Source organism: Balaenoptera physalus, assembly GCF_965194825.1.
Source record: "Balaenoptera physalus genome assembly, chromosome: 4".
Classification (NCBI taxonomy): Eukaryota; Metazoa; Chordata; class Mammalia; order Artiodactyla; family Balaenopteridae; genus Balaenoptera; species Balaenoptera physalus.
In genome coordinates, this window is record NC_138891.1 from 36,129,456 (window position 1) to 36,144,594 (window position 15,139).

The window sequence follows — 15,139 nt, forward strand, 5'->3', positions numbered from 1 at the left end:
ATAATTTACCAGATAAAGATTTCAAAACATTAGCAATAGAAATGCTAACTGAACATGGGAAAAGAATAGATGAACACAGGGAGAATTTTGACAAGAAACTAGAAAATATAAAAAAGAACCAGTCAGAGCTAAAGAACACAATAACTGAAATGAAAAACACACTAGAAGGAATTAACAGCAGACTGGGTGGTATAGAAGAATGCAAAAGTGTTCTGGAAGATAGAATAATGGAAATCACCCAATCAGAACAGCAAAAAGTAAAACAAATATAAAAATAAGGACAGTTTATGGGACCGCTAGGGCAACATCAAGCGTACTAACATTCACATTGTAGGGGTCGGAGAAGGAGAAGAGAAAAAGGGGTAGAAAATGTATGTGATAAAATTATGACTCAAAACTTTCTGAAGAAAGAAAGATATCCAGGTACAGGATGCACAGAGTCCCAAACAAGATGAACTCAAAGAGACCCACACAAAGACATATCTTAATTAAAATGGCAAAAATTAAAGATAGAGAATTTTAAAGGCAGCAAGAGAAAAACAGAGTCACATACAAGGGAACCCCCATAAAACTATCAACTGATTTTTCTGCAGAAACTTTGCAGACCAGAAAGGAGTGGCATAATATGTTTAAAATATTGAAAGGGAAAAACCTGCAACCTAGGATACTCTACCAGCAAGATTATCATTCAGAATTGAAAGAGAGATAAAGAACTTCTCAGACAAGCAAAAACTAAAAGAGTTCATCAATACTAAATCTACCCCGAAAGAAATGTTAAAGGTTTTTTTCCTAAGCAGAAAAGAAAAGGCTACAACAAGAAGTAAGAATTTATAGGAAAGGAAAAATCCCACTAGTAAAGGCATATATATTGTAAAGTCTGTGGATAACCACTTAAATAAGCTAATATGAAGATTAAAAGACAAAAATTATAAAATGAGCTATAACTACAATAAACAGTTAAGGGATAGACAAGAAGATGTAAAATACGACATCAAAAGTACAAAACATGGGGGAGAGGAGTAAAAAATGCAGATCTTTTAGAATGTATCTGAACTTAAATGAGCATCAGTTTAAAACAAGTAGATGTAATTAATAGGTCAACAAATATGAATCCCTTGGCAGCCACAAGTCAAAAACCTACAATAGATACACAAAAACTAGAGAGAAAAGAACACAAACGTAACACTAAAAAATCATCAAACCATAAGAGGAGAGACTAAAAGAAGAAGAAAAGAACAAAGAACTACAAAAACAACCAGAAAACAAGTAACAAAATAGCAATAAATACATACCTATCAGTGATCACTTTAAATGTCAATAGATTAATATAGGATCCCCCAAAGCCTTCAGAGTCAAAGGTTTTACCCAAGATAGGTTTTTTTTCTTTTAATTTTAGTTTTAAAACAATTTTAGATTCACAGAAAGTTGCAAAAAAAAATGTGTATGAGTATGGGGAGTTTCTGTTTACCCTTCTTCCAATTTTCTCCAGTGAAAACATCTCGTATCATTATAGTGCACTATCAAAACCAGGCAGTTGGCATTGGTGAAATCTGTAGAGTTTATTCAGATCTCACTGATTTTACATGCACTTGTGTGTGTGTGTGTGTTTCTGTGAAATTTTATCTCGTGTAGGTTCTTGTAGCCACAGCCAAACAAGATAAAGAACTGATCCATCACTACAACATACTCCCATGAACTACCCCTTTACAGCCACAATTGCCTCCTCTCTTACCCTCCATAAACTTTGGTAACAGCCAATCTATTCTCCACCTCTATAATTTTGATATTTCAACAGTGTTATATAAATGGCATCATACAGTATGCAACATTTTGAAGTTAGCTTTTTCCCCTCAGCGTAATTCTCTTAATTTGTGTTCAAGTTGTTTCATGTACCAAGTTTGTTCTTCTTTATTGCTGAGTAGTATTCCATGGTATGGATATACCAGTTTGTTTAACCATTCCCCATTGAAGGATATATCTGGACTGTTTCCAGGTTTTGGCTATTACAAATAAAGGGGCTATGAACAATTGTGTATAGGTTTTTGTGAGAAAATACATTTTCATTTCTCTGGGATAAATGCACAGGAGTGCAATGGCTAGGTCATATGATAGTTGCTTAGTTTTATAAGAAACTGCCAAAATGTTTTCCAGAGTGGCTGTACCATTTTATATTCCCAGCAGCAATGTATCTGTGATACAGTTTTTCTACATCCTCACCAGAATTTAGTACTACCATTATTTTTTATTAGCCTTTCTGATAGGGATATAGTAACATCTCATTGTTATTTGAATTTACATTTCCTTGATGGTTAATATTATTTTCCATCTGCATATCCTCTTAATGTCTTTTTTTCCATTTTCTAACTGGAGTTTTGAGAGTTCTTCATATATTCTCGATTCAAGGCCTTTGTCAGATATATGGCTTGCAAATATTTTCTCCAGGCTGCAGCTTGTCTTTTCCTTCTCTGCACATAATCTTTCACAGAGCAAAAGTTTTTCATTTTGTTGAGGTGCAAATGGTCAATTTTTCATTTTATGTATTGTGTTTTTGGTGTTATAGGAAAGTTTTTAATGTTAAGTGTATAATTTATTTATAATCCTCTGAAAAATGGAAAAATCCATGTGAGACGTAGATGGACACTGGATGAATAGCAGATTAACCAGAATGCACTATTACCTCACTATCTTGAGTAGGTGGGAACATATGAAGAAATATTTTAAATTATAGAAGTTTAGTATGATATTGTGCTCATTCTTTTTAAAATTTTTTTTCTTGAAGTATAGTTGATCTACAACATTGTGTTAATTTCTGCTGTACACCAAAGAAATTCAGTTATATATATATATATATATATACACACATATATATCTGTGTATATATATTCTTTTTTTAATATTCTTTTCCATTATGGTTCATCACAGGATATTGCATATAGTTCTCTGAGCTATACAGTAGGCATTCTTAACTGAATCTTTCAGGAGCATAAAGGAAGAAGAATTTAGATGTTATTAAATAATATCTGCAAAATCACTATGCTGATTCACTGGCAAAAATGGTAAAAGACTATTTTACAAAAGTATGATTTTTCTCTAATTGTCTATTGAAGAATTATAATAAACTGGTTGAAAAAGTATTAGTTAGGGTACCTGATAAAATATGGAATTCTCAGTTAAACTTGAATTTCAGGTAAACGGCAAATACTTTTTTAGTATAAGCATGTTCCAAACACTGCATAGAGACATACTAATACTAAAAAGTTATTTGATGTTTATCTGAAATTCAAGTTCAACTGAATGTCTTGTATTTTTATTTGCTAAATTTGGCAGCCTTAAATGTAGTACACATTCTTTAATAAAATAGATAGTAATGAACTATTTAATGAAAGCCTCACAAATTAGATATGTTGAATAAATAATACCCTTTCTATGAATTTAACTTTTCTTTTTCTTATTACATTTTGGGTTTACTCAATTGAAGTGGCATCTAAAAAGCATTTACCTGAGAGTCAAAGAATAATAAAACTGGAATGAACCATAGAGATCACCTAGTTCAGTCCTTTCAATTTATAGATGAGAAAACTGAGACCTATAGGGCTACTGTAATTCCAGGGAGAGAAGTGAGAATAGATGTCCCCTTCATAACTTCCATCAGAGTTTCACAATTCCCCATAATATCAGAATATATTAAAAGGACAAGAATTTTACAACCCATGCCACTTAGGGACCTAATAATTTGAAACAAAAGGAAATTTTTCAAGAGTTGACATAACTCATTGTGTGTTTATAGGCATCTTCATTAACACATTAAGTAGAAAAAATACAAATACTAGCCTACATGAAGTTAATGTTTGTTTTACAAGGGGGATAGATATCTAATTGAGAAGAGTTGAAGAAATTACTTGGGGGTTCCAAATATGAGGGCAGAAAACTAAAGCCTTTTTAGTTAGTTTTCACCTATTACTATCAGTAAATGGGAGCCCAAATCACCAGAAATAAGGATTCAAGGAAGAATACATACTAAAGATATTTTTTATAGCCAGGGGTATTCTGGGTGGCATATCTACATCATGCTTTGTTACGGGTTTGTCTCTTCTTTTCTTTCTCTTCATCTAATATCTGTTCATTCTTTCTTAAATATTAAAAAATCTCTCCATTCTCATGAGAAGCATATTATCAGAGGACTTCAGAGACATACACAAAATCTCTAAGAAGCACACATATTCTTTTAATATATACTTTAATTATTAAGTCCACCAAGTCTCAGTTCATTAAATGTTCTTTGAAAATATACATAGGTTCACAGCTATGTGGATAATTGGAGAAAGTATCAATTATGTGCAAGAAGAATGCAGTTTGATGGAATGTAGAACTATAAAATAAAGGCAGCCAGACACTGGAGAATAAGAGATGATAAAAGAAGCAAAGCTGTAAAGGTCAGATCAGATTGTGAGATGAAGTAATGATGGGTTATTGAGCCTGTGTAATTGTGCAGAGGAAAAGCTCTGGCTGTCTAGTGTGGGAGGCAATGTTTTCTGCACTTAGCACTCAAAAGAAATGTAAACGTTTACCTCACAGCAAATGCTGAACTCATTTGTATTTATTCACATGATCTTCCCCTGTGTATTTCTATTTTGCATTTACATTCTTTGCAAAGAAAATAAAGAACTGTGCTCTCTCTGTGTCATTCAGTGTCCCCTCTCTCCCCCTTTATTTAAGGTAGGAATTTAGCTTTTCCAGCACTTTGGGGAATATATATTGTCCTTGCAGACCGCGACCTAGGTAGCTGAAGGAGCAGTCAGGATTTTGCCTTTGGCTGATGAAAGGGCAATTGAAACACTCAGCAGTTACACTTCTGTCTCTGGGGAGCTGCTTCTCATTCCAATCCATCCTCTCTTCCTCTGTGTTTTGATTTTTTAAAATTGGAGATTCAGGGGGCACAGAGAAACAAAGTTGTCAGGTTTCCCAACTCTACAGGGCTTTGGCTATCTGGTCCTTCATCATCTGGATGTTTAATTCCAAAAATGAGACTGGAAAGGATCCTAAAAAAGTCACCTTTCAAATTTGCGTATCGCCTCTCTCTCGTCTATTCCTCAGTTAATATGAAGCCCTGGGCAAAGCCACCTTTTATTTATTTCAGTGGCAAGAAAGAAATGACTTTATTTAACTCTATCACTAATTTTTCTATCCTGTGGAAAGTCACTGTGTGTTTTTAAATGTGGGTGCTGAACATGAAAAGAAAACAGAAAAAAATACTCTCATTAGTCCTCCTTTTTCTTTAACTTTCAACATCATGTTTGTTGCCCTCACCACTGCTAAATTGAGAATAAAATTATCAGGAGGGAAGGGAAGGGATTCTGCAAGTAAAAGTTATTTTTGTTTAAAATGATTTTGAAAATTTATTTGACTCTAAAACTCATTAAGCATAATATAAAATGGATTAGCCATAGAAACCACTGGCATGCCTACTTTTCCAGTCTAAAATCCATTTTTTGAAAAAATCAAAATTGTACAAAATTATTGCAAAAGAAATATATCTGGGAGCAGAACATGATTATATTGAAAAGGTAATAAATGATGAAGAACAAGGGTCAAGAATCCCCTGAAATATGTTTATCTACATGTAGCCACATTAATTAAAATACTAATTATATATCAGCTGAAGTCTCAATTTTGTCTTAATAGGCAAGTAGTACATGATTCAGCTGATTGATGCTCAAAGCACTTATAATAAAACACTGTTATTCTGCTGGCTATATCTAATTTTCTGTTATTTCAAATAAATAGATAAAAATTAAAAATAATATGATTATTAGCATAAAAATGTGAAAGAGTCCTATCTGGACAAGATATAATCTTATTTTACTAAATTTAGAGTGGCTAGTGGGAGAGAAGAGTCATCTAACCCAGTCTTTCTCAATGTTTACTGTGTATACAAATCTCTAGGGATCTTGTTAAAACACAGATTTTGATTCAGTCTGGGGTGGGACCTGAGATTCTGAATTTCTGAAAAGCTCCCCGCTGATGTCTACACTTCTGGTCCCTGGACCATGCTTTGAGTGTCAAGAATCGAAAATTTAAGATATTTATGTAATACCACAAATGTAAAGAAGAACCATAATACAAATAGGCTAACGTTAATAATTGTTTTATTTTAAAGTAACTAAGAATAGTTTAGAAATTCTTCTGTTATAAAAACATTAAAAATTATTACCTAGGGAGTTATTTATTTGGATCAATTTTGCATTGATTGCTCTCTTTAACAGCTAGAATATTTTGTTCCTTTAAGAACACCGACTGTGAAGAGCAAGCAGCCTTCCAGTATGTTTTATTAGGATTCCAGAGATCCGAATCTACTTCATATGTGTATTGATTATTGACTGAATAAATTTGACTGAATTATCTAAAAAGAATGTTTGCTTCTACTCCAGACTATAGCATACGGTATAGGGCAATAGTTTTTAACCAGGAGTGATTTTTGTCCCCCAAAGGACATTAGGCAATGTCTAAAGATGTTCTTGGTTGTCACAACTTGGAGGGCTGTGGGGTGGGAAGATTTGCTACCGGCACCGAATAGTTAGAGGCCAGGGATTCTGCTGAACATGGTACAGTGCACAGGAAAGCCCCTCACAACAAATAATAATCCAGCCAAAATGTCAGTAGTGCCAAGGTTAAGAAATCCTATTGTACAGGATAAGAGAGGTATGAATATGTCTCCTGCTTAAGGTGTACAGATATACGAGGATGAAAGATTAACCTAAATGAAATAACTAGTGAATAAGTCTTGAACAGTGTTGTAGATAGGAAAGTAGGAACAGGATAGTGGAAGACATCCATTTGCTGTACTACTGTCAGAACAATTTGTGGAAGAGGCAGCTCAGGATGAAAAGTGGGCAGGATTTAGTTTAATAAAGACTAATGGAAAAATAAAACAAATCGGTGGATATAACAAAAAAGAAACAGACTCACAGATATAGAGAAAAAAACTAGTGGTTACCAGCAGGGGAGAGGAGAAGGAAGGGGGAGAGGCATGAAAGGGATAGGGGACTAAAATGTATAAACTACTATGTATAAAATGAGCTACAAGGATATACTGTACAACACAGGAAATAGAGCCAATATTTTATAATAACTATAAATTGTGAAACACTATGTTGTCCACCTGAAACTTATATAATATTGTACAACAACTATACCTCAATAAAAAAAAAAAGACTACTGGAACAAAAGATTTATACTTTTTCTTTTTCTAACAAAGTAAAGATGCTTCTCATCTTTAAAACTGAAATTGTTAGCTTACTTGATAGGCAGTTTTGGAAATAAGCTTTTATAGAATTTTTTACTTGAAGGCAATTGAAGTCCCAACTTAATGAGCATGAAGTTACTGACTACGACTGTGTCACGGACACATTCAAAGCATTTAACAATATTGCAACTTTCTAAAGAATGTTATTCATAGCAGAAACACCAAAGCAAAATATTTACTAGAAGTAGAAGACTGAAGTTTTTAAAATTATACATGTAATTGATTAGTTTTTCATTTTATTTCTAATACCTCCATGGAGGTATGAAGATCCCAGGAGGAAAAAGAAAAAAAAAAACTGATCATGGTGAATGGGTGGGTTGGTAAAGTTGTACTTTCTTTTTATGTAGTAATTTGTTATTCCTGGGAGATATCATATTGTTCATAATATTTATAAATATTATAAGTAATGCATATTACATAGGATATATAAAAATGAAAAATCCATTTAAAGTAATAGATTCATATTGTGATATTATACATTACTCTCTAAGATATTTCCAAAACATGGTGTGCACTAAGAAGTACATTTAAAGGAATACAGTTGGTCCTCATTATTCACAGATTCCATATTTGCTAATTCACCTACTCACTAAAACTTATTATACCCTGAATCAGTACTCACAGTCCTGGTCATTTGTGGGTGTGTGCAGAGGAGCAAAAAATTTGAGTCACCCACCACACACGTTCCCTTCCTAGTCTATTTAGTGTCATGTTTGTTGAGATGTTTTGCTTTTTGTTGGTTATTTCACCACTTAAAATGTCCCCCAACATAGTGCTGAGGTGATGCTGGGCAGGCTTCTAAGCACAGGAAGGCTGTGATGTGCTTTGCGGATAAAATACGTGTCTTTGTTAAGCAGATTTCAGGCATGTGTTATAGCACTGCTGGCGGTGAGTTCAATGCTAATGAATCAACAATATATATTAAATTAAGTACCTATAAACAGAAACACAACGTTAGATACTGCTCAGTTGATGAAAATGTTATGAACAGAGGCTCAAAGAAATCTAACCCTGTATTTCCTCAAGGGGCAAAGTTTCATTACTCACTAATTCAGTACTTGACAATCTTCATTGAGACTTTATAGAATATAACTAACCACAAATAAGAATTAACACTATTAATATTATCTATAACAACCATTTTAGCCAACTCAGTATTTTTACTTGATGTTTTCTTTTCATAGAATAAATGACAAGCTCCATCACGTCCATCATGGACCAGATGATATCATCTTTTGACTGGGTTATTGCAGTAGCCTCCACCCTGGTTCCATATGCCTGTTCTCTACACAGCAGATTGTAAGTCATATTATTTCTTTCTTTTTCTTTTTTTTTTTTTTTTTTTTTATTCCCTTTCAGTATATCCAGACTTGGGTTTGCTGGATCATGTGGATGTTTTATGTTAAATTTTTTGCAGAAACTCCGTACTCTTTTCCAATATTTATTTATTTTTTAAAAACATCTTTATTGGAGTATAATTGCTTTACAATGGTGTGTTAGTTTCTGCTTTATAACAAAGTGAATCAGTTATACATATACATATATCCCCATATCTCCTCCCTCTTGCGTATCCCTCCCACCCTCCCTATCCCACCCCTCTAGGTGGTCACAAAGCACCGAGCTGCTCTCCCTGTGCTATGCGGTTGCTTCCCACTAGCTATCTGTTTTACATTTGGTAGTGTATATATGTCCATGCCACTCTCTCACTTTGTCCCAACGTACCCTTCCCCCTCCCCACATCCTCAAGTCCATTCTCTAGGAGGTCTGCATCTTTATTCCTGTCTTGCCCCTAGGTTCCTCATGACAATTTTTTCTTTTTAGATTCCATATATATGTGTTAGCATATGGTATTTGTTTTTCTCTTTCTGACTTACTTCACTCTGTATGACAGACTCTGGGTCCATCCACCTCACTACAAATAACTCCATTTCGTTTCTTTTTATGGCTGAGTAATATTCCATTGTATATAAGTGCCACATCTTCTTTATCCATTCACCTGTTGCTGGACACTTAGGTTGCTTCCATGTCCTGGTTATTGTAAATAGAGCTGCAATGAACATTGTGGTACATGAATTTTTTGAATTATGGTTTTCTCAGGCTATATGCCCAGTAGTGGGATTGCTGGGTCATATGGTAGTTCTATTTTTAGTTTTTTAAGGAACCTCCATACTGTTATCCATAGTGGCTGTATCAATTTACATTCCCACCAACAGTGCAAGAGGGTTCCCTTTTCTCCACTCCCTCTCCAGCATTTATTGTTTGTAGATTTTTTGATGATGGCCATTCTGACCGGTGTGAGATGATATCTCATTGTAATTTTGATTTACATTTCTCTAATGATTAATGATGTTGAGCATTCTTTCATGTGTTTGCTGGCAATCTGTATTTCTTCTTTGGAGAAATGTCTATTTAGGTCTTCTGCCCATTTTTGGATTGGGTTGTTTGTTTTTTTGATATTGAGCTGCATGAACTGCTTGTAAATTTTGGACATTTAATCCTTTGTCATTTTCTTCGTTTACAAATATTTTCTCCCATTCTGAGGATGGTCTTTTCATCTTGTTTATGGTTTCCTTTGCTGTGCAAAAGCTTTTAAGTTTCATTAGGTCCCATTTGTTTATTTTTGTTTTTATTTCCATTTCTCTAGGTGGTGGGTCAAAAAGGATCTTGCTGTGATTTATGTCAAAGAATGTTCTACCTATGGTATCCTCTAAGAGTTTAATAGTGCCTGGCCTTCCATTTAGGTCTTTAATCCAATTTGAGTTTACTTTTGTGTATGGTGTTAGGGAGTGTTCTAATTTCATTCTTTTACATGTAGCTGTCCAGTTTTCCCAGCACCACTTATTAAAGAGGCTATCTTTTCTCCATGGTGTATTCTTGCCTCCTTCATCAAAGATAAGGTGACCATATGTGCATGGGTTTATCTCTGGGCTTTCTATCCTGTTCCATTGATCTATATTTCTGTTTTTGTGCCAGTACCAAACTGTCTTGATTACTGTAGCTTTGTAGTAGTCTGAAGTCAGGGAGCCTGATTCCTCCAGCTCCATTTTTCCTTCTCAAGATTGCTTTGGCTATTCGGGGTCTTTTGTGTTTCCATACAAATTGTGAGATTTTTTTGTTCTAGTTCTGTGAAAAATGCCAGTGGTAGTTTGATAGGGATTGCACTGAATCTGTAGATTGCTTTGGGTAGTAGAGTCATTTTCACAATGTTGATTCTTCCAATCCAAGAACATGGTCTAACTGTCCATCTATTTGTATCATCTTTAATTTCTTTCATCAGCGTCTTATAATTTTCTGCATACAGGTCTTTTGTCTCCTTAGGTAGGTTTATTCCTAGATATTTTATTCTTTTTGTTGCAATGGTAAACGGGAGTGTTTTCCTAATTTCACTTTCAGATTTTTCATCATTAGTATATAGGAATGCAAGAGATTTCTGTGCATTAATTTTGTATCCTGCTACTTTACCAAATTCATTGATTAGCTCTAGTAGTTTTCTGGTGGCAGTTTTAGGATTCTCTATGTATAGTATCATGTCATCTGCAAACAGTGACAGCTTTACTTCTTCTTTTCCAATTTGGATTCCTTTTATTTCTTTTTCTTCTCTGATTGCTGTGGCTAACACTTCCAAAACTATGTTGAATAATAGTGGTGAGAGTGGGCAACCTTGTCTTGTTCCTGATCTTAGTGGGAATGGTTTCAGTTTTTCACCATTGAGGATGATATTGGCTGTGGGTTGTCACATATGGCCTTTATTATGTTGAGGAAAGTTCCCTCTATGCGTACTTTCTGCAGGGCTTTTATCATAAATGGGTGTTGAATTTTGTTGAAAGCTTTCTCTGCATCTATTGAGATTATCATATGGTTTTTCTCCTTCAGTTTGTCAATATGGTGTATCACATTGATTGATTTGCGTATATTGAAGAATCCTTGCGTTCCTGGGATAAACCCCACTTGATCATGGTGTATGATCCTTTTAATGTGCTGTTGAATTCTGTTTGCTAGTATTTTATTGAGGATTTTTGCATATTCATCAGTGATATTGGCCTGTAGTTTTCTTTTTTTGTGGCATCTTTGTCTGGTTTTGGTATCAGGGTGATGGTGGCCTCGTAGAATGAGTTTGGGAGTGTTCCTCCCTCTGCTATATTCTGGAAAAGTTTGAGAAGGATAGGTGTTAGCTCTTCTCTAAATGTTTGGTAGAATTCACCTGGGAAGCCATCTGGTCCTGGGCTTTTGTTTGTTGGAACATTTTTAATCACAGTTTCAATTTCAGTGCTTATGATTGGTCTGTTCATATTTTCTATTTCTTCCTGGTTCAGTTTCGGAAGGTTGTGCATTTCTAAGAATTTGTCCATTTCTTCCAGGTTGTCCATTTTATTGGCATAGAGTTGCTTGTAGTAATCTCTCTTGATCCTTTGTATTTCTGCAGTGTCAGTTGTTACTTCTTTTTCATTTCTAATTCTATTGATTTGTGTTTTCTCCCTTTTTCCCCTGATGAGTCTGGCTAATGGTTTATCAATTTTGTTTATCTTCTCAAAGAACCAGCTTTTAGTTTTATTAATCTTTGCTATCGTTTCCTTCCTTTCTTTTTCATTTATTTCTGATCTGATCTATATGATTTCTTTCCTTCTGCTAATTTTGCGGTTTTTTTGTTCTCCTTTCTCTAATTGCTTTAGGTGTAAGGTTAGTTTGTTTATTTGAGATGTTTCTTGTTTCTTGTGGTAGGATTGTATTGCTATAAACTTCCCTCTTAGAACAGCATTTGCTGCATCCCATAGGTTTTGGGTCATTGTGTTTTCATTGTCATTTGTTTCTAGGTATTTTTTGATTTCCTCTTTGATTTCTTCAGTGATTTCTTGGTTATTAAGTAGTATATTGTTTAGCCTCCATGTGTTTGTATATTTTACGGATTTTTTCCTGTAATTGATATCTAGTCTCACAGTGTTGTGGTCGGAAAAGATACTTGATACGATTTCAATTTTCTTAAATTTACCAAGGCTTGATTTGTGACCCAAGATATGATCTATCCTGGAGAATGTTCCATGAGCACTTGAGAAGAAAGTGTATTCTGTTGCTTTTTGATGGAATGTCCTATAAATATCAATTAAGTCCATCTTGTTTAATGTATCATTTAAAGCTTGTTTTTCCTTATTTATTTTCATTTTGGATGATCTGTCCATTGGTGAGAGTGGGGTGTTAAAGTCCCCTACTATGATTGTGTTACTGTTGATTTCCCCTTTTATGGCTGTTAGTATTTGCCTTATGTATTGAGGTGCTCCTATGTTGGGTGCATAAATATTTACAATTGTTATATCTTTTTCTTGGATTGATCCCTTGATCATTTTGTAGTGTCCTTCTTTGTCTCTTGTAATAGTCTTTATTTTAAAGTCTATTTTGTCTGATATGAGAATTTCTACTCCAGCTTTCTTTTGATTTCCATTTGCATGGAATATCTTTTTCCATCCCCTCACTTTCAGTCTGTATGTGTCCCCAGGTCTGAAGTGGGTCTCTTGTAGACAGCATATGTACGGGTCTTGTTTTTGTATACATTCAGCCAGTGTATGTCTTTTGGTTGGAGCATTTAATCCATTTACATTTAAGGTAATTATTGATATGTATGTTCCTATTACCATTTTCTTAATTGTTTTGGGTTTGCTATTGTAGGTCTTTTCCTTCTCTTCTGTTTCCTGCCTAGAGAAGTTCCTTTAGCATTTGTTGTAAAGCTGGTTTGGTGTCGCTGAATTCTCTTAGCTTTTGCTTGTCTGTAAAGGTTTTAATTTCTCCGTCAAATCTGAATGAGATCCTTGCTGGGTGGAGTAATCTTGGTTGTAGGTTTTCCCCCTTCATCGCTTTAAATATGTCCTGCCACTCCCTTCTGGCTTGCAGAGTTTCTGCTGAAAGATCAGCTGTTAATCTTATGGGGATTCCCTTGTTTGTTATTTGTTGTTTCTCCCTTGCTGCTTTTAATATTTTTTCTTTGTATTTAATTTTTGATAGTTTGATCAATATGTGTCTTGGCATGTTTCTCCTTGGATGTATCCTGTATGGGGCTCTCTGTGCTCCTGGACTTGATTAACTATTTCCTTGGCCATATTAGGGAAGTTTTCAACTATAACCTCTTCAAATATTTTCTCAGTCCCTTTCTTTTTCTCCTCTTCTGGGACCCCTATAATTCGAAATTTGATGTGTTTAATGTTGTCCCAGAGGTCTCTGAGACTCTCCTCAATTCTTTTCATTTTTTTTCTTTATTCTGCTCTGCAGTAGTTATTTCCACTATTTTATCTTCCAGGTCACTTATCCATTCTTCTCCCCTCAGTTATTCTGCTATTGATCCCGTCTAGAGAATTTTTAATTTCATTTATTGTGTTGTTCATCACTGTTTGTTTGCTCTTTAGTTCTTCTAGGTCCTTGTTAAATATTTCTTTTATTTTCTCCATTCTATTTACAAGATTTTGGATCATCTTTACTATCATTATTCTGAATTCTTTTTCAGGTAGACTGCCTATTTCCTCTTCATTTCTTAAGTCTGGTGGGTTTTTACCTTGCTCGTTCATGTGCTGTGTGTTTCTCTGTCTTTTCATTTTGCTTAACTTACTGTGTTTGGGGTCTCCTTTTCACAGGCTGCAGGTTCGTAGTTCCCATTGTTTTTGGTGTCTGCACCCAGTAGCTAAGGTTGGCTCAGTGGGTTGTGTAGGCTTCCTGGTGGAGGGGACTAGTGCCTGTGTTCTGTTGGATGAGGCTGGATCTTGTCTTTCCGGTGGGCAGGTCCACGTCTGGTGGTGTGTTTTGGGGTGTCTTTGGCCTTATTATGATTTTAGGCAGCCTCTCTGCTAATGGGTGGGGCTGTGTTCCTGTCTTGCTAGTTGTTTGGCATAGGGTGTCCAGCACTGGAGCTTGCTGGTCATTGAGTGGAGCTGGGTCTTTTCGTTGAGATGGAGATCTCTGGGAGATTTTCACCATTTGGTATTACGTGGAGCTGGGAGGTCTCTTGTGGACCAATGTCCTGAACTTAGCTCTCCCACCTCAGAGGCACAGCCCTGCCACCTGGCTGGAGCACCAGAAGCCTGTCATCCACATGGCTCAGAATAAAAGGGAGAAAAAAAGAGAAAGAATGAAAGAAGATAAAATAAAATAAAGTTATTAAAATAAAAAATAATTATTAAAATAATTTTTTAAAAAGTAATAAAATGTAGAAAGACTTAAAGAAAGAAGAGAGCAAACAAATCAGAAAACAAATCTACCAGTGATAACAAGCACTAAAAACTATACTAAAAAAAAAAAAAAAAAACAGAACCCTAGGACAAATGCTAAAAGCAAAGCTATACAGACAAAATCACACACAGAAGCATACATATACACAGTCACAAAAAGCGAAAAAGGGGGAAAAATATATATATCATTGCTCCCAAAGTCCGCCTCCTCAATTTGGGATGATTCATTGCCTATTCAGGTAGTCCACAGATGCAGGGTACATCAAGTTGATTGTGGAGATTTAATCCTCTGCTCCTGAGGCTGCTGGGAGAGATTTCCCTTTCTCTTCTTTGTTCACACAGCTCCTGCCGTTCAGCTTTGGGTTTGGCCCCACCTCTGTGTGTAGGTCACTTGAGGGCATCTGTTCTTCCCCGAGACAGGAGGGGGTTAAAGGAGCAGCTGATTCGGGGGCTCTGGCTCACTCAGGCCGGGGGGAGGGAGGGGTACGGATGCGGGGCGAGTCTGCAGCGGCAGAGGCCAGCGTGACTTTGCACCAGCCTGAGGCACACCATGCGTTCTCCCGGGGAAGTTGTCCATGGATCACGGGACCCTGGCAGTGGCAGGCTGCACAGGCTCCAGGGAGGGCAGGTG